Source organism: Lissotriton vulgaris, chromosome 1_2 (assembly GCF_964263255.1).
Source record: "Lissotriton vulgaris chromosome 1_2, aLisVul1.2, whole genome shotgun sequence".
NCBI lineage: Eukaryota > Metazoa > Chordata > Amphibia > Caudata > Salamandridae > Lissotriton > Lissotriton vulgaris.
Window position 1 is genome coordinate 38,287,790 of NC_141686.1, and position 26,312 is coordinate 38,314,101.

The 26,312-nt window shown below is 45.2% G+C and overlaps 1 protein-coding gene across 1 annotated transcript in view; it reads right to left on the reverse strand.

Moving 5' to 3' along the window:
• The window catches only part of RESF1 (retroelement silencing factor 1), a 376,576-nt gene that overhangs the window by 349,710 nt on the left and 554 nt on the right, over positions 1–26,312 (reverse strand). Inside the window, exons 2-3 of the mRNA XM_086952784.1 lie at positions 15,071–15,118; positions 14,752–14,796 (exon numbers count right to left, since the gene is read on the reverse strand). The gene's annotated coding sequence lies outside the window, so the exon portion shown is untranslated. The remainder of the gene's footprint in view (positions 1–14,751; positions 14,797–15,070; positions 15,119–26,312) is intronic.

Genomic DNA, 26,312 nt, shown 5'->3' on the forward strand with positions numbered 1-26,312 from the left:
ATGATATATACAATGAAGGTTAAAATTGATCGAAAAAACCAATAGACAATAAATAATTTTAAAAAGTTATCAAATACACAATAATTCCAAAAAGAAGTACATTGTTATCATTATCAAGTGCGTTCAGCTACAGAGTTCATGGTTTAGGGGTTCTGCTTTATTTTTTGCGCTCTACTGCTCCATGCCCATTTAAGGTATTTAGCTAGTCCACACACGTAGAGGTCCCGGGTGTCAGATTTAAGAATATGCAGTGCAGCCAAGTAGCTGCCGGTTCCCATCTCTTTGTATATTGGTTTAAGCCAACACCCCCTGGGGACTTCGTAAGCAGGACAGACAAACATAAAGTGTGCAATTGTCTCAATGAGAGCCTCACAGCTAGGGCAGGAAGCTGTAGTTTGGTGGGGAGACTTCCACTGGGCTGTAATTTCTCTCATAAGAAGTGTGCCTGTCCTAAACTCAAAATAGAGCGCTCTATCGTGTGGTTTTTGTATGCTGTCTAAATACGGCTCGTATCGAATAAGGAGCTGATGCTGCATGAACTCTTCAGAGATTCTACCTATTCTTGGGTTAAGTTGGACGTTTTTAGCAACCCATTGCCAGTACAGTCTCTTAACCTCTGCCTTGAGGGGGGCAGTTCTGTTTTGCCAATCATCGCCGAGGTCCAAGTTGTACAGAAGTTTCTTTACGTTTTAAGCCACTGAACCTTGTGCCACCCGTCCATCTCCATTATCTCCCTTAGCCCTGCTGCGTATTTTGCTAGCTCTGGGGTCCGCCACAGACGTACCCAGAGCAGGAGTGGGCAGAGTCTTGCTATATCCCTAAATGAATGACGGCCCAGATCATATAGGAGGTGCTTGGTGGGTATCCTCCATCTTTAGGTCTTTTAGAAATTTATTCTCCGATTTTACGATCTGGTCAATATTAGAAAAACCCCACAGTTCGGCACCTGTAAAGGGCCGAACTTACTGCCTTGGCTTTGTAGATTGTTAGGGCGGGGGCAATTGGTCTACTCATAGAGGAGCGATGCTCTTTTAATATTGGCCTCACCACCCTCTTGTGGGACAGAAACATTTTCTGTATGTGCGGTGACCAGTTCATAGAATCGGAGATACGGATGCCCAAGTAATCGAAGGTGGAGACCCTTTCTAATTGGACGGAATTTAGCAATAGAGGGTTCCTGAAGGTTCTAGATGGGTTCAGGGTTAGAATCTTCTTCTTCAGGGTATTGATGGACAACCCTCTAGTGGTGCAAAACTGTTGGAAACTGTCCAGAAGGGTCTGCAGGCCATTCAGGGGTTTTGAGATGAGGAGGGTGTCATCAGCGAACAGGAGTGTTAGAATTTTTTCGCTCGCCAGGGATGGTGCATCAGATGGTATCTGTTGTAAATAATCAACCACCCCATTCACATACAAAGAGAACAGGGTGGGAGATAGCGCATATCCTTGTCGGACTCCCCTGTTCACCGGTATCCGAGGCTTTTTTCCCCTTGTGAGCCCCATCTCACTTGGGCATAATTGCCCTCATGAAGGCGAATCAATATATTCCCGATATGCCTGGGGACCCCCTGCTCTACCAAGACCTGCCACAGGCACTCACGTGGAACCAGGTCAAAGGCACTCTTGAGATCAATAAAAGCAAGATAGAGACTGCCGTTGCCTATTCGAACCACCTTCCAATACAAAAGGAGCAGCCTAAATGCCTGCTCAATTGTCCCCATGCCTGCCCTAAAGCCTGCCTGGTAGTCCGAAAGAACTTCATTTTCGTCCGCCCATACTAGGATTCTCTCCAGTAAGACGCGTCCTACCACCTTTTGAATCGAGTCCAACAAGTTTATTGGGCGATAATTCGCAGGGTTGTCCCTAGCCCCTTCTTGAAAATTGGTACTACCTCGGCCCCTTCCAGGACTCCGGAATCGGGCAGCCGTTGTCAATTGCGTTAATTAATGATAAGAAATTTAGCCCAATTGACAGGGTCTGCTCGAAGGAGGTCGCCTGGCAGGCCAGCCAGCCCTGCTGCTTTTGCTGAGACTATCCGGCGAATGGCGGATTCTATCTCTAAGTCTGTAAAAGGCTGTCTAGTAAGATACCCGAGAGACGCCGGAGGGTCAATTGGTGGACCGACTAGAGTAACTTCCCCGTCATCGCCATATAGGCTCAGGAAGTGGTCATAGCAAGATTTTCTTGAGATGTTATTGGTGATAAGCTCACTAACTGGGCAAATTTTTTTCCTCAGAAGATCCCAGAAGAGGTTAACGTTCTTCCCCTGGCTGGCAACTGATAAAGCCTGCCAGTGCTCCTCCTCCCAGTCTTTTTTTGCCTCAAGGACTGTCACCTTGTACTCCTTTCTTGCAATCATAATTCCAGAGGGAGACTTACTTTTAACAGCCTTTATAAGTGCTGATTTTTTGTGCCTAAAGGGTGCCGTATACCATGTGCCAGTAAAGTTACTGCGCAAGTTGGGTTTCTTGCTGTTTATAGGAAAAAAGGTACCAAACGTCTTAACGGTGTTCTCGTATATTAGGGGTATCTTCTGTAGGGCTCCAAGTTCGGTATTAATGTTTTGCAACCCAGTTAAGGCCCCTAATAGGGTGGCTCTAATTCCCCTTAGTTCGGACTTGTCAAGGGCTACTTTATTCCACTTGAGGTGCCTACTTGAATTTGAGGAAATTAGTTCCCTTTGTCTGCATTAGGTCAATTTTAGTTAGATTTGCATCTTTAGAGGGCCATGGTGGTTTAAGCGAGAGACATAGCGGGTAATGATCGCTGTCAGTAGATAGAAGTACCGCCATATCTATTAGGTGACTCCAGAAATTACAGTCAAGGAGAATATAAATCGATCCTAGAGGAATGTCCTAATCTATTAAAGGTGTGGGCTCCCATGGAGTCGGACTGTGACCTCCCAGTTGTTGCCCTCAACCCATATTCTAGGCATAGGGAGTTCAACTGTACCGCTAAATGGGTCCACTTTTTTTACAGGTGGTAAGTTCAGCGGGGGGACTCCCAGCTTAGCGTCGTCCTCCTCAAGACCTAGCATGTCAGCAACAGCAAGAGGTTTGAATGTGCAGTTAAAGTCTCCCGCTACCAAGGTGTGATTCACCAAAGAACATAGAAGGGGATTGTATTGTCATCAATTTTCGTAGACCATCTATGGTAAGATCACTACTGGGAAGCCAAGAGACTTTAACCACCAACCCTACACAAATTTGATCATTACCATTGGGTTATTTTTACCAACCAACATTCGGGCACCACACAAATGAGCCTGCTTTTCAGGCTGTCCAAAATAGATTCTTAGCATTGTCCAATTTGGACACTCAGGACTGACTACTGTCGCTCCAGGAGACTAATGGCGCTGATAATACATCTATATGCCCCCACATCCAAATGAGATACATGATCATGCGGTCATAATTAAGGCTTCAGATAATTTAGATCTGAACATACTAAGCTGGAACGTTGCTGGTTTACAGTCAAAAGTACATCTAGCTGATTGGATCGAACTAGTTAGACAGCAGGACATCCTCATGTTCAAAGAAACCTGAGCCACCAAAGATATACATATTATAGGGCTTTATTATATAAAAGGGGTCATCTATTTACCTACTTAATTTTTATAACCATGACTTCAACAGCACACCCAATACAAATTGTATTAATCTATTTGATTTTGTTAACACCCTACAGCATTGCGATGGTTTTGATAAAATAGCTGGTATCTGTCTGGGGGCGATTTCAACGCTAAGCTCCCTAGTAAAGATACTGCTGTTATACGGTCCAGCAGTAGAGGGAAAATTTGCCATAGGGGCAAGGAACTAATGGAACATCTGCATAGTCCTGATTTAAGCAATATTATGGATAGTGCTGCTAGAACTAATAATAATTTACCTTTAGAGGAAGGGGTAGCGCCACCACTATTGCCTAAATTTTTATCCCCCCCCACCCCCTCCCCCAACCGTGGGGACTGTTTAATGAAAGCTGAAGTTGTTCCCACAGTCCACGGCGATTACAACCCAATCAAAATAGTGCTGAGACTGTCCCCTGGCCAACCGAGTTCCGCCAAGAATCTGGTACCATCTACGGACAATTTAAGATTGGTATGGCAAGGGGTAAACAGCGCTGACTTGCTTCATAAGGTAGCAAGAGATAACCTGAGACTCATCGTTTCCTGTTTGTCAGCACAGGACTATAATCCCAAGGTTATCAGTGCATTCACCAAACTCTGAGGCAATAAAATCTGCGCTATTAAAACCCACTACCGCTGCACAACATGGACCCAGATGGTTCAATAGTGAGTGTTCAGTGATCAACAGACAGCTATGAAAGGTCCTCTCAACTAAACCGAGGTGTCATCTACTAATTAAGTCGCTTCCCATAGGAAGGAAGAATTACTAAACGAACGATGGGATGCCCTTGCCTTTGCCACAAGTCTAAAAATGGAAACACTTGTTGGGCTGTTGTCAAGGACATGAGATTAGTGAGACAGTCACTTACCCAGATAATTAGGATCTAGATCAAAAAGAACAACTTATAACATAAGACCTTGGTATTGGATCACAAAACCAGATAATCAGTTACCTGGATTAATTCCAAGCAAATATGATTATTGTTTCTTATGGTGAATGCACACGATAAATCCAAACTCTTACCAGAGTTAGCAGGTGTGCAAATCACCATTGTTTAGGGTCTGCTGTGGCGTTGTAGATACGTGTGCCACCGCTGTGTGGTGCGCGCTGCTGAAAAGCCTCAAATGTATTTAAAAACTATTTGTGCCTACAGCTGACCGTGTATACAACTGTTGTCTATGTGTGCTGTAGGTGTTTGTGTCACCGTAGTATACACTGCTGATAATCCTCCACATGTATTTAAAAAACACACAACTAGTGTCTGCAGCTTACTTCAGGGCCGAGCATACTACTCCAAGAAAGCCGTCTGAGTATTTTAAGATGTGCATGTCACTAATATATGATGCACGCAGCTGAGACCAACATTTTGTTTTTGAATTACTCTTGCCTACAGCTGAATGTATCGTCCAGTCAGGTTGCCAGCATTGCTCCATAACCAAAGACGGTCTACTTGGAGACATGCAGAGGTGAATCTTCTGTAGCTAAGAGACAGTCCCCAGCTCACGTCGGGTCCCAGCTAGCATCACTCACGCCTCCTCGTAGTTTAGGCCTTCTCTTCGTTGCTCAGCAAACAAGGACGCTTCAATCAGGACACGTGGAGTTGAGCCTATTGTTGCTAGGAGACAACATCATGCTCCATTCTTGCTACTCTATGCAATGTTATGTGGCGCACTTTGAGCTCTTCGGACGCTCAAGCCACCGCTTTACAGTTGAAAGTGTGAGAGGCTACCCAGGCACTGCCACAACCAACGGTCAACTCCGTCAGAATCACCAGTCATGTCATTCCACCTTGGCCACCATTTAAACCTTCGAGAAGGTGATATATCATTATACATGTACAGAACACATTATACAAGTACAGACCACCACACGCACCTTCTCATTTAATAACGGTTTCAGCAAAATTCGGCCAATGGGGCAAATTATATAAGGACTGAGTTCAAGGCTGAACCCCAAAGAACCCAGAGCTGTCATTTGTTTACCATTTTTACCTGCAAGGGCCTCCCACGTTATAAGAATATTTTGTCCTTAGCTGTGGAGTGGTCGAAGTGGTAAGAATACTAGTGTCTGTCTTTTAAGATAAGCAGCCACCACCATTACTCACATTTCGTCACCGCGGCGCACCGGTCGGAAACGTCACACGTCAAAACCATCTGTTTTAAACTAACACAGATGTGTAACCCAAACCGTGACCATATGCCAGTTCAATCCAAGCCAGTCACAGCTTGAAATGTGTAGTGTTATATGGTTGTTCTGTTAGTCACGGTGTAAAGGTTTTGTAAACACGCATTAATAGCGGGCAATGACTTTGGTGGCTTCAGATAACATTTGACTCACAATGGATATTTCCGTTAGTAGAAGTAGGTGGATTTCATCAATTAATTTTTCGCATGAATGCTCATGAAAATGGGGGTGGACTGAGTATTAATTTTATGTTGACATTCTTGGCAAAACAGCAGATTTTTTTTCCTTCATTTTTATGTTATATAATTAGGTTACAAGGGTTTATTTATGGGAACCGAGTAGAATATTTGTGTGTCCTTTTTAGGTTTCGCCTCGTCGAAGGCTGCGCTCTACGCAGCTTTTTCGGCGCAGGCAAAATCTAATGTTATACCAGTGTGGGCTTGGGAATACGCCCTCTGTTCCATTGGCTAGATCCATAAATGGAGGCTAGCCATTGGAACAGCGATCTGTCCGTCATGGCCGGACCAGATTCATGGGCGTTCCAGCGATTTCTTCCCTCTCCGATTGTCATCACGGCCATTTTAGGGAGATCTCGCTAGTCATGCGGTAGCACCTGGACACAACTTATGTCACCACATAAAAGGGTGTGCCACAAAACGGCATGTACACCTTAATGCATGTTCATGAAGTCGATACCACTGGGTTTGCCGCATTATAGCGATGAGATGGTTAGGTACGCGGTGGCAATCTATGATAACCGCACAGACTTAGTACATATGGCACAAACCTGCAGAGGTTCCATAACAATATTTTTTTATTCAGGGCTTGGAGTGGAATGAAAACGTTAGGGGCTTATAAAAAAGCGGCGTGGTCAGGGAAGCATAAATTGGAATCCTTTCAAAGAGGTGTGGCCTTCGCAATTAAAGATGAGACTTAAAACAAAAAAACATAGGCCTAAAACATGCAGGACTTTTTGGCTCCACCAGTCCTTGTTAGCAGTGTTAGATGAATGAGTAAACACAATTGCTATTGTTAATTATAATCGAACATGTTTTCGTTCTGAAAATATGAGACTATGAAACAAACGATACTAATATTTGTGGAAGGGGAGATGCTCTTCAGTGTCTCAATCAACACTTTTCTCCCCCTCACACCACTTTGATATGAAATCTCTATATGTTAGACAGATTGCTGTGTGCCTGCCCGCCCCCTCCCGCTGTCCGTGTGCTTGCCCGCCCCCCTCCCGCTGTCCCAGTGCTTGCCTGCCCCCCTCCCGCTGTCCCTGCCCGCCCCTCTCCCGCTGTCTGTGTGCCTGCCCGCCCCCCTCCCGCTGTCCGTGCCTTTCCCGCCCCCCCTCCCACTTTGTGCATTTTGCATAAGGTACTGCAGTGCATTTTGTATCTTGTTATGCCGGAAGTTGAGTGTATGTTATGCCTTGTGAAGTGGGTGACTGCTGTGTATCTGTGTGCCTTGTGAGACAGGCATTGTGAGAGTTCGACCTTCGTTGAGGTTGGCAATGTAAATAACAATGCCATTTATTTATAAGTAAAAAGAAATGTCATGAGCAATGCCAATAGCTCTAACTTTTCCAAAGGCGAAACCATTGCATTGTAAATGCTTGTTACTATTTCAGTTACCCGTGACAAAGGTCTGCAGAGCTCAAGATAAATTGGGTGAAAAAAACATTAGGTTAATCAAGATTTATTGTTAATTCCTACATGCCATTGATAAGGCCTGGATAGACATGCCAGCGGCATTAGAAACAATGTGGCTTAAAGAAACACAGAATCATGGATTAAATATGGAGTACTGGATGAATATTGGTTTATTGTGAGAAGCAATTTTTTATCTTAGGCTGTGCGACTCACAGTTGGCGCTCGAGGAGGCGCCACTTCTACCGAGAATCATACACTCGTGTGACTTGGGACAGACCACGTTATCAGGCTGCACGCCACAGCATAAAAGCTTGGAGTACTATTATTAAATCATTAGCACAAGGATGTGTGCATTGTATCATGTTGTTCACTGTTCTTCAAAAAGAAGGGTTGTTACATGATTTCGAAATAATGTTGAGATCAGCCAACTATTGATTATAGTTTCAAGTAGGCATCTTAAGGGTACACTGAAAGTTTGGTATTGGCAGTAAAATGCGATACCCTACATTTCAATAAGGTGTCACATTGATGCAGTACATACATGTATGCCACTATTACTAACCAGTGTACCAAAGAGATAACTGAACGCACAGTGCATAAAATACATTTTGGTTAACCACCTAGAATCATGCAAAAACAGGTGCACACATTTTTAGAAATGGCTGGCTATTACAACAGACAATTTGAATATTTCTCGGTCACATTTGATCTAGATGCAATATACCACTATGCAGCCACACTACTATCTCCTGTTGAAAGTGCACAGAAACCCTTTGATAATAGGAATTGCATTTATAGAACTGAGATGTAATCAAAAGGCAGGTTGGAGATGCTGAGTACGTCATTTAATGATGCTGAAGGGGAGTTATGTTATGAATAAATGAACTCATTCCTGCACATGTGGAAACATTGAAATGATTCTAATAGTGTACACCAAGACCATATTTCTCAATTCAAAAACAGGGTAAACTACAGGGACTGGCACATATTTTGCAGATCCAGAATGCTAAAGTAAACATAATGTTCCTATCAGAATACATTACAACTTGGGAAAAGTAATACAACTGACATGACTGTTTCACAGGACTGATGTAACCGAATCGTGTTTGAGAAATATTTTTCACTACCAGACAACTATATAATGTATCACTTTTGTAGTTCTTTGCTTTATTTGTACGAATTCGAAGGCAATGCTGATTTGTTTCCCCTTCACATTTCCTATCATGACATCATTGGTTACTGGTTATGTTAGGTTATATTACATTTTTTGTTTCAAAGACTTATTTCGGTCACTAGGACCAAAAAAAGTAAGTACAGACACAAAATAACATACATTGAGAACGGAGTACCATGATTAACAAGCATTTACAATGCAATGGTCTCGAAATTATTAAAGGTAGAGCTATTGGCATTGCTCATGATTTTTTTTTAAAATCATAAATAAATGGCATTGTCATTTACAATGCCAATAGCTTAATCGCTCGCAAATGCATGACCTATTAAATTTACACCCACACAGAGCCACACACACAAAGCCACCCACACACACATACAGAGCCACACACACAAAGCCACCCACACACACATACAGAGCCACATACACAAAGCCACCCACACATACAGAGCCACACACACACAAAGCCACCCACACAAACATACAGAGCCACCCACACACACATACAGAGCCACACACACAAAGCCACCCACACACACATACAGAGCCACCCACAGTCATTCACAGAGCCACCTACACAGAGCCACTCGCACACAGAGCCACCCACACAGAGCCACCAACAAAAAAAGCTATCCACACAGCCCCACACACAGACAGGGCCACACACACAGACAGGGCCACACACACACACACAGTCAGAGCCACCCACACACAGTCAGAGCCACCCACACACAGTCAGAGCCACCCACACACAGTCAGAGCCACCCACACACACACAGTCAGAGCCACACACACACAGTCAGAGCCACACACACCCACACACAGTCAGAGCCACACACACACACACACACACAGTCAGAGCCACACACACAGTCACACAGAGCCACACACAGACAGAGGACTCCTACAGAGCGGACACTCAGAAGAAGTAATTTTGAAATATCTTGTTCATTTTATCGGGAGAGAGATACGCTCTGTGTAAGATGTAAGTTTGTATTAATTTGAATTTAAAGCTTCCCGGTATATAAATGGGACTGGCCAGGATATTGTCCCACTCCTTGTCAGTCCATGGTTGACCACGATCTTGCTTCCCATCGGGCACGGAGGGATATCATCGGTTTCAGTGTGTGCGTAAGCAAGGCAGTCACCAGCCAATGTACTATATGTGATCCCGCCCCCATAACATGGAGATACTGTATTAATAAATGCATTGGAGGTTCAGTTGTTAGATCTCCCCAAAGAGTCAATAGGGCTCTCGTTAACGAGGCATGCAGTAAGAACTGCCCTAGTGGTAAGTCAGTGTCGTCTGCCAGAGCCTCAAATGTTAATAGCACACCATCTCTGTAAAGATAGCCCAGAGTGTCTGTAAAGCTTGCAAATTTATAGGTGTTCACCACCTTTTTGTTGGCGTCGTCAAAAAAAATAAACAGGGCCATAGGATTGCTCTCACTTACAATGGGGACTTACTGGTTGAATTTTGCATATGAGCAAATCCTTGTACGAGTGCAAATTCAGATTTCGTGAAGAACCAATATGGATCTCCGCAAGTAAATCATGCACATTGTGCATTGAACCATTGAAAAGATTCAGAGGACAGTGCAGGAGGTTACTAAAGTTACTTGGGCTTACACCTGTGATCCGTTATAATCACCAGCTTGGTTATCAAAGAGCTTAACAAAAACTCAGACAGCAGCACTGCTGTAATGTGAAATAAATACCTCAGAATCGTAAGCTGTTAAAAAGATCACGCGAGGACAGGCTGCTCCATTACTGATCAGAAACTAAATCTTCAAATCTTTTAAATATTATAGGAAGTTGTCCTTTAACACCTCTGCTCACACAGGGCTGTTCGTGAGTTAGACTTTCTCTTGCATTAGGAAATCTTCAAGTTAGAAACAAGTGAACTACCTTATGCAATAGATTCTAAAGAGATTAACAAAAAGGCAATGATTTAGTTCCATTAAAACGAGAATGTGTTGGTTGGACTACCGATTCTGAAGTAACTATTTAATTTTTTCCACAGCAACTTGATTCAGCACTTCTGCCGCTTACATGAGTTTCTACAAAGCAGAAGCATGCTAACATATAAAATGAAATCGAAAGAGGTCTAAAAAAAGGCGCCCAGTACAGAGTACATTTTTACACTATGTACGACTATTTATTTTTGGAGAGTTAAAAATACTCTTGAATACTATTACCAGCAACCCAGGCAACACCAAAGTTGTGCACGTGGGGGGCAAATCATTGGGCTCTGTAAAAGGTGGTTCTCTTACTGGAATTTGCGAGGAGTCGTACTCACAGATGTCTCCGTGCGCAGAAGGTGTTATAGGGAAAGTAAAATGAATGTTTTTAATCTTATCATGAAAGTAGGAGGCCATACAACATGTCCACACCTCAGAGGGGTTAAATGGCTTGACCGCCGCTGCAGGAGAAGAAAATTCACCTAAGTTCAATTTATGAGGAGAAAAAACGTTTTTTCTACTCATGAACTTGCTTGTAGTGTACCTTCAGCGCCTGTTTATAAATAATTTTATCATTAGGATCTAAATGCTTCCACCAGCTCCTTTCTGAGTGTTTACAAATACTCTTACTTTTCTTGAGGGCTGTCATGAACCAAGGGGCTGAGGGCTGGACAGTCTTCGCACGGCGCAAAGCAGGGGGTGCAAACTCCCCTGCACGAAGCTGGAGCCAATTGTCCAATTCTGCAGCATCAGACTCCAAATCCTCGCTAAAGGAAATAGGATGTTTATTGATGGCAGTGCTCAATGCGTCGGGTCTAATGAGATGGAAAGGTCTGAAATTACTACTCTGGGACTTCCCGGAGGCTTTGGGGTAATTTGATTCCTTCTCAATTATAAAATCCAGAAGGAAGTGGTCAGACCACACAAGGAGAAGGGGTTGGCTAGTTTCTATTTTAGCGGTGGAGAAGATCTGATCTAGAGTGTGACCCTTTTCGTGAGTGGGATAATGCACATAAGGGGCCAACTCTAACATCTCCAAGGACTCTTGTAGTCTTGATTATCCGATTTTCCCATATGCATATTAAAATCACCTAACACCAAGCAATGTTTGTATTTCATGACAAAGCGTGAGACAGCATCACCAATGGACGCTAGAAACCTGCCGGCGGGCCCCAAGGTCTATATATTAAAATGCCAGCCAGTGATTGATGTGGAGACACCCTCATGTGGAAGTCTAGACTTTCAGCTCCCACTAGTTCAACTAGTGCCCCAACTGTCAACGATTTACAGGTCAAGAGCAGTTCATTCACGTACAACATTTTCCAGTCTCTTAATCCCCCCTTAAATGTATTCAGCATTTTAAAACTATATAGACATCACACTTGTATTTCCTTTTAGGGTATCGTTATGGTAGCAGTGAAGCTCTGCAGTCATACTGCTGTATAGCAATTAAACCGCCCTCTCATACAACAAATAATGCATTTCCATAAGACATATAAAGCAATTCATACTCCCACTACTATCCATATTTATTTTCCGAAACTCCATGCAAAGCATCCTACATGGTCTTCTATCCAAACCCACAAGTCCCATCACCTAGGTGTTGTGTTGCTATTAGCAGTAATTCTCTCATCTCAGAGATCTCATATGAGGCTTTTAAAGTCCATCAAATGGGAATTCTCATCAGGGACACTCTTCCCATTCCTTAGTTAACAACAATGTTATCTAACACCCACGTGTTTTGCAGAGCCATTAATCTGAATGCCTGTGCCTCTGTAGTAAAAAAAGAACCAGTCTCTTCAGATGTACTAATTCCTCCAATTCTAATGAAATCTTGTCACGTAATGTAATTATTTGACCACCTATTGCATGGAAAGGCTTCACTTGCTCCTTTTTCTGCTGCTGGCATGCTAGTGCAAGAACCAGGGTCTTTATGTATCTTTTCTTTACGGATGCTGTGCTAGAATGAGTAAGTGTTTTTGACAGATTCATGAAGGATTTGTCAGGTTGGCCAAACAGAAACCCCGACCATTTGATAAGTAAGTAGATGTAGGCATTTGTGCCACCAATGCACTGATGGCCCTTTATGGCCCCCATATCTTTCCTACCAGGCGCTTAGGTGGAGGGTTTCACCAACATGCGCTTATGGCCTTGGTTTGTGAGGACAGTAACGTTGTGTAGCTTAAACAGGTTTTCTTCTTGTAGCTGATGAATTGGAAATGTAACACACTTTGTCCATGTGTTTTATCCCAACCATATATAGTGGATTCTATGTGGGGCAAAAAGGCTACGTGCACTTTCCTATTCACCTTTTGAACTACCAACGGGATGAGGCTGTTCTTTTTTGCCCATCGACCTTCCTTAGAGCGAGCAAAAAGGACTTTAAATGTCCTGATCAAAAAGGAAGTTACATGTCCTGATAGTAAGTTTTAGTCCCAATGTCGCAGTTTGACATATCCTGCTCATACTCCTCTCTATTTTCAGTAGCATTAAATGAAATGATTCTTTCTACAATCCTCATATCTGTCCTCGGTCCAACTAATGTGCCTGGTCTTATATTAAGGCCAATAGTATGCAGCTAACTTCTTCTCAAGTTAGTGGTTGTGGGGTCAATGAGTAAGGGTGGGGCATAGTCAGCGTCTTCCATACTCATTCACGATACCAATACTGTCCATTATTAGGGTTCCTGTCCAACACATGAACATCCAAGAGGTCCTCCAAGTTCAACTCTTTTCAGCTGAACCTCCTCTTGCATTTGAATAACAATGATGGGCATTGGTTTTATTTGTCCAATTGTCTTTGGCAAATTCAGAAACATAGTGCCTCAGAGGGTACTAGCACTTGGGCATTCAGGACATGGATTCGATTTGTCGAGACTTTATCCGGGTCTAACAATGAACTCATGGTCACAGTCTATACCGGGGCCTGGTGGCTGCACTGAGTGGAGTGGTGGAACAAATGTTTGTTCTCGATTCAGTGCTGCATCCTCCAGCTCGTAATGAGGGTCAACCGTCTTCTTTACATGACTGTTATGTGTTCACCTTGAATGACCGTGCACTTAACAGGAGTGACTGTAGTCAGGAGGGCTTGAAACGGCTCTTCCCACTGTTGTTGTATACAGTTTCTCTGAGAAAAGTGCTTAGTGTATATCCAGTCTCCGGGATGTATTTTGTGACCACACACTGTCAGGGGCCTCAGCAGAATGTCTTTAACCCGATTATATAAAACATTTAAAATGTTCTTTTGTGCAATTCTATATTCCAGAATGGTCTCATTTGTAAGATGTAGGAAAGGTGTGAGGTTTAGTCAAAATAAAAAGGAGGTTTTTGTACTGCAGACCAGCTGCACTCACATATTTGAAGATGCTGGCATAATGAAGAAAAAAAAGGTGACTGAAATATAATATTTGCCTAGAATCCCACAATTTGAAGACCAGTTCATGGGTCAAGCGCATTACGGTTAGGTCAAGCATATTATCCATGGTAACTAGACCTATTCAGAAAAGGGGGTGGTGATGAACAGAGTGTCTGAATTAAGCAGACCACTTTTACCCAGTCCAAAGATCAGGGCTTGATCCATCACCGTTATTTAGCTCACTGCACCATCCCAGCTCAGAATCTGGCTACATGCAAATTAGTCTGTCCCTGGCCCAGTGCATCATGGGAACAGGGCAGACCAGACTACCAAGCCAATTCTTCACTGGAAAGGAGACAAGCTACCGGGGACCGGTTTCTGGCATTTCAGCCATCGTCGGCCCGGTAGCTTGTTTCCTTCCCAGTGAAAGAATTGGCTTGGTAGTTTGGTTTGCCCTGTTCCCATGATACACTGGGCCAGGGACAGACTAATTTGCATATAGCCAGGTTCTGAGCTGGGATGGTGCAGTGAGCTAAAAAACGGTGTTGGATTAAGCCCTGATCTCTTGACTGGGTGAGAGTAATTCAGAAACTCTGTCCATCACCACCCCCTGTTTAATTAATATGGTAACTAGACCGGCAGGTCTGGTACACGTTTTATGATTTATCAAGGCCTGAATATCGTTTCCTGTAGTAAGTCCTTTAAAACTAGTTTTAATTGCTCTTCCCCCTGCTTTGAATATTTTACACTGTGGTAATCTCTTTAATCTGGCGTAGCCTTCAGTATTTGTCAAGACTTACCTGAGGGTCTCTGATTGCCATCGTCTCGTCCTGGCGTCTGAAGTCCTGGGGAAGGAAAAGAAAAAAAATTAAAACAGAGAAATGACAAGAAAAAAAGAAAAACACGAAGAAACAAACAATTAAGAAAGACTTCAGTTTCATCCCTTTTTGGATTTAAAGCCAGAAGTGATCTAGTGCTAAATGCTTAAAATAATCCCAAGGAAATGGGAAAATGGAGAACGAAAACAAGAGTTTTCATACAAAGAGATGAAAGAGAAAATAGCCAAAAGCAATGCTAAATGCTTTAAAGTAAAGAGTAAAAAACAACCTGTTTATTTACTTGTCCTTATTCTTCTATAATGAGTCACTCCTTTATCCAGTGGTGATCCTGGGGAAAAACAAAACAAAACTTATAGACTCTGACGTTCAAAGACTTCACCTAAGGTGCATGTCTATTGGAATGACTGAAGAAAATATTTTGTTCTGTGAAACTTTGAATGATTGTCCACCCAAGACAAATCTAAGAGGCGACTCTTCTACAAAAGCAAAGACCCAAAAAGGAAACAATTTGTTTTAAAAACAGTATTATTTGTAGAGGGTCTACTTCTAACTTTCTTCCCACTGAGTTCTTTCCCTTTGCTGTAACGCCAGGGTTAAGATAATTTCTTAGGTCCATAGGTAATTGGTCAAAAAACCTTTCTTCACAGGACATTGGGAACATATCGGTTATCATAGAATACATCTCCCTGCATTCAAGGAACACCCCACAGCACACTGGTCAGGAACCAGTAAAGAATTATTTTCTGTAATCTAACCCAAGGTAAATGTTAGAGGTTCGTTCTATCAGAGGATACTTCACAGGTACACAAGGAAGGAAGTAATCTTTATTTGTATCAGTTAGTTAAAACTCTTACCAAAAAAAGTAAAAACTTCAAAAGCAGCGAATTATCTAATTTCCATATATACATATAAATGTAAAAATAATTTTAGAAGCTAATAACTTATTCAGTAACGCAGGCTATAGTAATTGTTTAAGACACATGTATTTCAAAAGTGACTGAGTGCATAGGCACGATGCACAATTCCATCAGTTCTGTAGGTTGGATAGGTTTAATTTTTGCTCACTGTTAGGATAGATTACTATCCCTCATTTCAAAACATTAGGCAATACTCCATGAAATCCAATAATATGCATGATTTTCAATTAAATCTCCAATACTTGCGCCTAAAACTCAGGAAAAAAAATCTAAACATTTATGTCATTCTAATATGAAGTGCAGAACTAATAACTTTTTTTTAAAGAAATTCAACTATTGTCAAAGCTCTAAACAAAAATCACACAATTTAAAAAATACATACAAAAATGGATCAAATGGCAACTTGTCATAAAATAATACAGCCACCAATTCTCACATACAGGACCTTTGCTTTCTTCAACTTTCCATCCTAGGTATTGTAATACCAGGCCCTGAGCTACATTGGATAAAAGTAACTAAACAGGGGCGAATCTTTACCCCAATATCTAAAAACACAAGCTTGCCATGTAGATAGCTAAGTCCAGTAAATAAATTGAACTATGAAATCAAAGTGCATATAAGCAGGGCCTAGGCAGATATAAATACAGGGTCGTATGGAGTATCAGTCTATGCAGTTAAAGTGCATTTGTGCAAGACTTCCCCTCATTAAACGGTACAAAAATAGACAAAGTAATTATCTGAACCGAACGGGATAGGGAGTAGCTGATTAGTGCAATCCCTAGCAGCCCGTCCTTAACAGTTATCTGTACATGATAAGTTAACATTTTATGAGTTATAGCGTTTAAAGTTACATTCAAGGACCCCCTCCAAAATCTACATTGCATAACCTGTTAGCTGATCATTTTCTTAAAATATGTTCAATAACTGAGTCAGTCTAATGTTCAGCATGATGTTGTTTGGGTCCATAGACTCCATCAGAGCAGGCCTGCGTGACCTAATTCACCGTTCAAGGAACTCCCGCCTTAAAAGAAATCATCGTTAAGCCATCAAAACAGGACAAACACAAACAATATGAAGCAGTGTTTCATTCCCCTGGTGGCATAAACAGGACAGATCTTTGCCTAGCCCGGACATCCTACATTTTGGCATAAGGTCAAGCATGGATATTTCTCAGAATCTTTAGGCTAGAAATGGCTATTTAATCTTCCGGTGGAATGGGAGCAGCTAAGAGGGCTGATTCTCTTAGGGTGGACTACGATTTCAACACCAGCCACCAATGGAGGCGTCTAGATAGGATTTTTTTGTCTCCAACGCAACTTTGAAGTTTAATTGATTTATGTACTAGATTCTTAAGGTATGTCCAGAGATATTAGAGGACCAAAGATCACCTGGTTCAAGCGTCCTAATACTGTTTTCTAAGTATTTCTTGTGAGCACCATTTCCCCGTTGCAAATTAATTTCAGTCCAGACTAGATTAGCCAGGGTGTTTTCCGCTGCTGCTCACAAGTTATGACAAAGCTTTACAAATGTTGCATGTCTAGCAAGCGTCTGTTTTGTAAGCAGGAATTCAAGCCAGATTTGCACAGGAGAGGCAGACTTGGGGAGCTTAAAGATTTGCTTATAGGGGCGTGGCTAGCAGCCGATCATGGCGGCAGCATAAGGGACGAGCTCCGCGGCTGAAGCGGCCTCTTCGTTGATCCGATACAAAATCCGTCACATTTGCAAGCCCCACAGGCAGGTACCAGATCCCAGGACCGGGCGGAGTAAGCAGCGACAAGCAGCGACAAGATCCGGCGTACGCTGCCAGAGATACGTCGAAGCCTCGAGCCGGCCTGCTCAATCCTCCTGAGCCGGGACTTCCCCTGGCTGTTAACCCAGCAGGAAGTGCTTTCTGATCGGAGAACTTAGACCGGAAGTGCCCGTGTGGCGGAGGAGTCGCTAGACCGAGTACATCTTGGAGAGTCGGAGGCGGCGGTCCGTGTGGATCGAGGGAGTGGTGATTGACGGAGTAGTCTCCGGAGTCCAGACCGTGTCTGAGGTCGTCACCAGCAGCACCGAGTGTCCGGGTGACGAACACGAAGTGGGCGCCCACCATCTTTTTTGATCGGAACAGTCGCTACGCACTTGGCGACAAATCGACGCATCTCGCCCCCTGGAGAAAGTCGCTGATAATCTTTGCTGAACCGGACTGGACAGGGGGTCCACACCGATCCTCACATCCTGGAGCGTAGGGGCACGAGGAGCACGACACTCGGCGGCATGGCGGGGAAAGGCCCAAAGGGCGGCGTCACACAGACCCATATAGACCGATTCACCTCCGACAAACCCACCGTGTCCCCGGTAGGGAGGGAGCAGGGTGGCAAGCCGGCCGACTCCCCAGGGGGAAAAAAGGCCACACTAGACGATGTCATGCTCGCACTGGCCCAACTGCAAACGACCGTTGGCGGAATCTCCACAGATGTCACCCTACTTAGAGCGGACCTCCACAAAATGTCGGAGAAGGTGAAGAACATGGAGGTGGTCACGAAATCTCTGGTAGAGGACGTTTCAGAACTTCAACGTGAAATGGGAAAGATGGCGCAGGACAATAGAATGCTCCGGGAGAAGCTGGACGAGCAAGAGGGGCGTTCTAGGCGCAACAACATCCGCATCATAGGGGTGCCGGAATCAGAAGGCGTGAAAGCTATGGATCTCTTCGTAGAGAGCCTGATAACGAATGAACTAAAGCCAAAGAGACTGTCCAACTTCTTTTCGGTGGAAAGGGCCCATCGAGTCCCGGGTGGCCAACCGAAACCGGGGGCTGCCCCGCGGCCCATAGTGGTACGCTTGTTTAACTTCCGAGACCGGGACGCAATCTTGCAGGCAGCCAGATCCTCCCCTCCTCTCAAGATCCAGAACGCCACCGTTGCCATTTTCCCCGACTACACAGCGGAAGTCGCCCGTCGGCGGCGAACATTTTTTGAAGTGAAAAAAGAACTGAGGTCCAGAGAACTGCCATATTCAATTCTATTCCCTGCGAGATTACGGGTGGTGGCGGAGAACAAAACCTGGTTCTTTGACAACCCGGAAAACGTACAGGAGTGGCTCGAGGGGTGGAGACCGGGTCAGAACCACAGACGGACACATCGCTCCAAGAAAGATCGGACTGGAGGCCAACGCCGGGACTCCCAGGCTTCGGGAGGGGGACCGGACAACAGTGATTCTTTGGGAGCAGAAGGCGGCAGGGAAGAGTTCGAGGAACAATGACCATATGGACAACATTCATATCTACTTTTGTGATGAGACTTTAATGCTGCAAAGCGCTTCCCGCCATTGGACACTGGGTGAAGGGCCTCCGAGGGTGTGAATGAGAGACTGCCGGCTGCGGAGAGTCCCTCACCCCAACGCGCAAGTACACTGTTTGGGGGATGGGGTATGCACTCTGCTCAGTTGGGGGGGCGGGCAGTTTTGAGTCCGTGCAGCAGGGGGGCAGGGAGGGGGTGGGGGAGTTGGGTAAGTTTGCACTATGGGACTTTTTGGTCCTACAGGTTCATGTTCTAAGCACAAGTATGTTTCTAGGCATGTCTTACGTAACTGAGAACATCTGGTTAACTCGGGGCATAGGGGGGTCGGACTGTGAGACACAACCACACTTGCCCTACGCCTGCCACTATGTGCCACATCGCCTGCGGCGAGGGGGCTTCATGGTGAATCACTGGTTTATATATGGCTGCAACGGATAGTCAAACCACAACGCACCCACTGCTTATCATGTCCTGGAATGTCAGGGGTCTAGGGGATAAGATTAAGCGAGGGCTGGTGCTACAGGGGATAAGGAGACGGGGACCGGCTCTCATTCTCCTACAGGAGACACATTTGACAGGAGCGGCCACGAAGGCCCTAGATAGGAGAGGCTATCACATGATAGTGCATGCTGAGTTCACTTCGGGGTCCCGTGGCACGGGCATCCTGCAGAAGAAATCAACCAAATTTATTGTCAAATCTACTGCAACTGATGCCCATGGCAGATTTGCGGCAGTTCATGGCCAGTGGGAGGGGAGACTGTTAAACATAGTTTCTGTTTACATACCACCAGCCCTACACTCCGAGGCCTTGCCGGATCTGGGCAAATTCCTGCTGACTCTCCCTGATGGAGACCTGCTCATAGGTGGGGATTTTAACATGGCACTCAAGACCACTGTAGACCGTTTCCCCCCACGCGCACACACATAGAAGGGCCCAACAGGCTCCAGACATTTCTGAATGCACAGGGGTTGGTGGACATATGGTGTACTCTACACCCTAACCAGCAGCAGTACACGTATTACTCGGCCACACACAACAGCCTTTCTAGAATAGATTATTTTTTCGCTTTTATCAATGGTCACCTTACTATAGCAGAGACGAGTATACAGCCACGGGGGGTCTCAGATCATTCACCACTCACTTTGACACTTACTACCACGACCACGAAACGACACAGGTTATTTCCGATCTTCCCTGGCTATCTTAAAGTGCCTCAGATCAATAAAGACCTGAAGAGGGCAACGCGGCTCTACTTCGAGGAAAACCGGTCCTCGGTGGACTCCCCCTCTACGTTATGGGAAGCGTACAAGACAGTGTTCAGGGGTCAGGCCATAGCCGTGATCGCGAATCATAAAAAGGCGCACATACAAGAGGCCCTGGACATAGAACTAGGCCTCGAGAGGGCCAACACAGCCCATATGGCTAATCCCTCGGATGATACTCTCCATGATCTCCAAGTCCATCAGCGCCGCCTTACTGATCACATGCGTAGGATCACGGTGTCGGACATTGCGGCAACGCAACATAGGGTATATGACATTGGGGACAAGGCCAGTAAATTGTTGGCATGGTTGGACAAGAGACAAGGGGGAGGGAAGAATATCTTACAACTCACAGACTCACGTGGCCACAATCACACCCGCCCCGACGAGATAGTGGAAGTCCTCGCCGATTATTTTACCGAAGTATATAACCCAGTGACGGTGGTGGGAGAAGGTGAGGTCCAGACTGCTCTTGCACACGTTCCCATACCGGAGCTGACAGCAGAGGTGTCGAAGGATATAGATGCACCCCTTACGGTGGAGGAGATTCAGCTGGCTATCGGAGCCCTCCATCCAGGTAAAGCTATGGGCCCCAACGGGATCCCCATTGAATGGCTGAAAATCATGACGGAATCCCTGAGCACACCCCTACTTAATATGTATGAGGAATCTAGAGTGAAGGGTACGCTGCCGCCGGACCAACGGATGGCAACTATCGTAGCAATACCGAAACCTGGTAAGCCCCCCAGCGAATGCTCGTCCTATAGACCAATTTCCCTTTTGAACCCGGAGGCCAAAATGATTGCCAAGGTGTTGGCGAGCAGGCTCCTACCGTGTTTATCCCACTTGATCCACCCGGACCAATCCGGCTACATGCCACATCGCAGCACTGCTTTAAATCTCCGCAGGGTGCATGGAGTGGTGGCACGAGTTCCGCTACTGCAGGAACCGGCTGCTATCCTTTCCTTGGACGCCAAGATGGCGTTCGACATGGTGGAATGGAACTATCTTTTTGCAGTGCTCGCGCGTATGGGTTTTGGGCCGGTGTTCATTTCATGGATACGCATGCTGTACAGAGACCCCGTAGCCAAAGTGACGGCCAATGGCCACATTTCAAGAACCATTTCCTTAGGCCGAGGTACGCGGCAGGGATGCCCGCTCTCACCCCTTCTCTTCGCTTTAGTTTTGGAACCACTGGCGGTTACGATACGCACCACCCAACTCCTAAAAGGAATACAATGGACCCCGTTATGGGAGGACAGAGTATCCCTATACGCGGACGATATGCTGATTTATCTTACGGACCTGGGAGAGAGCCTCCCTAACCTCCTGTCTCTCTGTACGGCACATGGGCGAATCTCGGGTTACACCATTAACTGGGCCAAGTCCATCATTTTTTAACTGCGGGGACCACTTCCGCCACTCCCGGACTCCTGTCCATTAGAGTTAGCACGTACGTCCTTCAAATATCTGGGGATTCATATCACCCGGGACGAGGCGGAGTTCGCACGACTGAACCTACAGCCCCCCTTGGTCCGACTCCGTGGGGATGTACGCCACTGGAAGGAACTCCCCCTAACGCTACTAGGACGGGCAGCGCTTTTTAAAATGATGGCTCTGCCACGCTTCTTGTATGTACTGGAAAACGCTCCATACTTGGTGCCGGATAGCTTCCTCCAGAAAATAACGGCACAGATCTCAGGCCTGTTATGGGGCAATCAACCAGCCCGAATCTCCCACGCCAAATTAAACAGGGGGTGGTACGACGGGGGCATTGCGCTCCCCAACATACAGCTGTACTACTGGGCGGCTCAGCTCAAAATCCTTAATCAATGGATACATGCCCCACAAGATGACCCAGCGTTCAAGGCAGACAGGGCACAACTGGGTACTAACAGTTTACTGGCCCCACTGTACCACCGTGGAGTGGCGGCAAAACTCACTGGGCCTACGAAACACACAGTTCGATTATGGTACAAGGCACAGGCAAAGTTGAAATGGGATGGAATCGTCACGAAACTAACACCTCTGTGGGACGCGAAGGCGTTGGGCCACTTGCGGCGCTCCAAGGGCTTCACACAGTGGGACAACATCGGCATCTCCACGGTGGGGGACATGTGGACGAGGGATGGAGTAATCTCCTTTACAACTCTGCAAGAACAATATGAGTTGGGGGACACAGAGCTATACAGATACATTCAGGTCAGACACGCGCTACAAGCGGCGATCCCGCCCGACACATCCCCACCCGAATCCTCCCCTCTGGAGGACCGTCTACTTACTGACTACTTGCAGGAAGGGGCGACATCACTAACATACCGCAAATTGGTTAACAATATGCCTGATCCACTGGGGAAACTGAAGGACAAATGGATGCTGGAGGTGGGTGATCTAGACGAAACCGATTGGAACGCAGCCATGGCGTCCCCACGTGAAGCAGGCATATCTTCCAAATTTCGCCTAGTGCAGCTAAAAATCCTACACAGGATTTACTACACTCGCACGATGCTTCACAAACTGCACAGGGCTGTTCATCCATACTGCCTTAGAGGCTGCGGAGCAGAAGGATCTTTCATACACACGGTGTGGGAATGTCCACTGATTGTAAGCTACTGGCAACGGGTAGTACGCACAATGGCCCAGGCACTTCACACCTCCCTCACTCTAGACCCACGTTTATGCCTGATGAACATCTGGGAGCCGACCGACCTCACCTTTTATGCAAGAACCTGGGTTACAGTGGGGATGGTGACAGCGAAGCGGGACATAGCCCAGAAGTGGGGGTCGGCTGATCTCCCCACACTAGCCCAATGGATCCGCAGCATGGACATGCTTATGTTGACTGAAAGGACGGTGTACAAACTGAGAGATAATCCACGTAAATGGAATGGGGTGTGGAAACACTGGAACTCCTATAGGGGGGATATATGTGAACCGCTAGAGGAGGATGACCTCGAGGGATCTGAGAGTGACGAAGAACCTTGATTGGGCGTGTGAATGAATGTTGGGTGTGATATACGGATACGGGCGGGACCTAATTTGAGAAGTTGGTATGGAGGGGGTGTTAAGGACAGGGGGCCTCGATACAACTGATTGCTTCCTTTACAGATGGACTGTGCTGCGAGTTGCGGATGACACTACTTCAAATACGTGCCGAACTAAGTGTGCTCTTTTTATTGTTTAAGGTTTCTTAAAAAAGGCAAAACTCGGACAAATAGTAGACAACAAAAAACAAAATTGCAAACTGTATTTTAACGACACATGTATATTCCTTTTCATCATGTCACCAAGAAGGCCGGATGCTCACCAGGACCAAAGAGGGATGTTCGCCTTTTATCACATTATGTATACTATGCGACTTAAAACACCCTGCAAATGTGTATGATTATGTGACTGATGATGATGTAATTGCTATCTATGTTTTGCACCAAAAATAAAAAAATTTAAAAAAAAAAAAGATTTGCTTATACGCTCTTATCATTAGTTGTTCTAACAGACGAGCACCCTCGCCCAGCATAATCCCCGTTCCGTAAGCAAGAGTTGGCAACAGTTTGCTAGCATAACTGAACCCATGGGCTTTTGATTGTGGTCTTGGATAGATCTAGCCAGTGACGGAAAGCCACAATTGAGGGCCTGTGCTTTCGACCATATCGCCATCTTCTGGGAAACAAAGGAGCATTTACATCGATTTTCACTCCTAGGTATAAATAGAGTTTGACCTAGTCAATTTTGTTTCCTTTGATGCACCATATTTGATTAATCTTAGAAGGACGATTGCACACCATCACGCTTGTTTCTTCGAAAAAAAAGAATTCCAGGCCATTATTTTATTATTTTTGGTGTATGCTCCAAGAGTGTTAAGCAACAGTTGAAGTCCTATTCGAGTATTGCTGAACAGCAACAGATCGTCAGCGTAGAGGATTTGTGATATTTGTTGTCCTCCAACAGTCGGAGCCTGAGCCTTCTGTTAGTCTAGCTCAGTGGAGAGGTCCGCCAAAAATAAATTAAAGAGAAAGAGGGCTAGGACACAACCCTGTTTTACGCCTAGAGTGGTTTGCACCTTCCTTGATACACACGAGCCATCTCCAATTTTAATGTGGACTCAGGTGTCCAAATACACCACTCTAATTGCTTGTAGGGTGTTCAGTGTGATACCCCATTGCTGAAGCTTGGCCCACAATTGGTCCCGGGGGACACCGTCAAAAGCTGCTTTGAAGTCTACAAAGCACAGAAAAAGAGGTGTCCTAGTTGCTTTTGCTCTGTTCCAGATTGGGCTCAGGGCCATAAGATTGGTTAAAGTACCCTGGACCCTTTGGAAGCCAGTTTGATTCAGAGGGATTCTTCCATTGTCGTGCAACCAGGATTCCAGATCATGGAGTAGCAATGTTGAAAAATATTTTAACTCAACATCCATCAATGCTATTAACCTATAATTGCTAGGTGGATATTCCAAACCTTTTTTAAAAATGGGATGAAGCATAGAGCACCTTCAGCTGTTGGGAGTAACGTTTTCCAAAATGAAATTAAACAGGAACGCTAGAAAGACCGCCCATTGTGAAGAAAGATGTTTAAATATTGCCAGTGGTAGCTCATTTGGGCCGGGGGCACTGTCGGTCCGGGACTTTTTAATGACCTTCTCTACTTTGGTTGCTGTAATTTTCCGTGTGCCACAACTGCACCTTCCGAGACTAAATCTGTACATACTGCATCTTCTGGGATATACCCAGGTGACTCACTTGGTGGATGCCCATTTGAGGGAGTTCCTAAAATGGAAGGTGAGAAGGTCTGTACATGGCAAATAGTATCCGTCACTTCTGAATGACATTTATCGTTCTTATCTTATTTAACTGTTTACTTACGGCCAGCAAGCAAATGCGACACTAATCTGTTATTTTTGACAGGTTTTGCTGAACCGTCAATTTTCTTTCTCCTTTGACACTGCCTTTGTCACCAGTCTGTCCTGGCCTCAAGCCCACAGTGCGGTCTAGAGTGGGTGAGCCTTTGGGGTACCATCTGGACTACCTTCTGGAGGAGGCTCCCTGCTCAGGTCCATGTCCAAGACTGGGTCAGAGTCATAGGATACACTTCTATTCCTCGGCACGGGGGAATCATTAACATTGTCAGTAGACCTGCACGATAGGATTTGTGGTTTCCTTTTGAGAAAGACTTCCTTTTCATAGGGGTTTTGCCTTACACCGCACCTTTCCGGATCGCATCCATGGTAATTGGTATAATTAGTAGAATCTTGCTGGAATCTGGCCAACGGCCTTGAAAATGGATTGTGGATTTTGTCTTACTATATTAGCAAAAAAATTCCACAAAAAACGTGATTTCTCAAGAACACGCTCCAAAAATAGCCTTTCGGAACTTTTTAATGATTGACGTCCTCCTTATGGGATGGTTGCTCAGAGTATCTCAGATAATAGTGAGACTCTTTTTCGAGGCTATTATGGTTACAAAAATGGCCCCCAGGACAGTAGGCCTATAAACCTATAAGCCTGTTAGCATGGAAGCCTGAGGCTAAAAGTTAGAATCCGGCTGGAAATCAAGTGTAATCTCGGTGTAATCCCGGGGCTTAACAGGAGGGTGGGAGTATGGGGTAGTAGCAGATGATCCGTGTGAGGAACAGCCGAGAGGCTTCAGGAACTAGAGGAGGGCTAGATGCCACTTAAGCAGGAGCTCACCTGACACACCCGCAGGCAGCACCGAAACCTATCTGGGCCGCTTCCGCGGGGTCCTGGGCTCACACTCTGCAGCAGCTGCTAAGAGCTGCCGCGCTGGGGTATGGATGCACATCACCAAAACTCACAATTGAGCTCACTTTAGGCCAGTTTGTCTACTGGTCACATTGGTCACACTTGGCGCCACACCGCAAAACTGTAGAGGATGAGAGATACTGCAGAAGGAAGTTTCTGCTGTCACTAGAACCAATAACTGAATAATGGTCTTTTTATTAATTGATAAATTAATGAATTAATGAATACTCTCAACATGCACGAGCAGCCCGAGCCTTGATAGTCTCTGCCCCCTTTTTCTGATAACAGGCATTTATCATTCA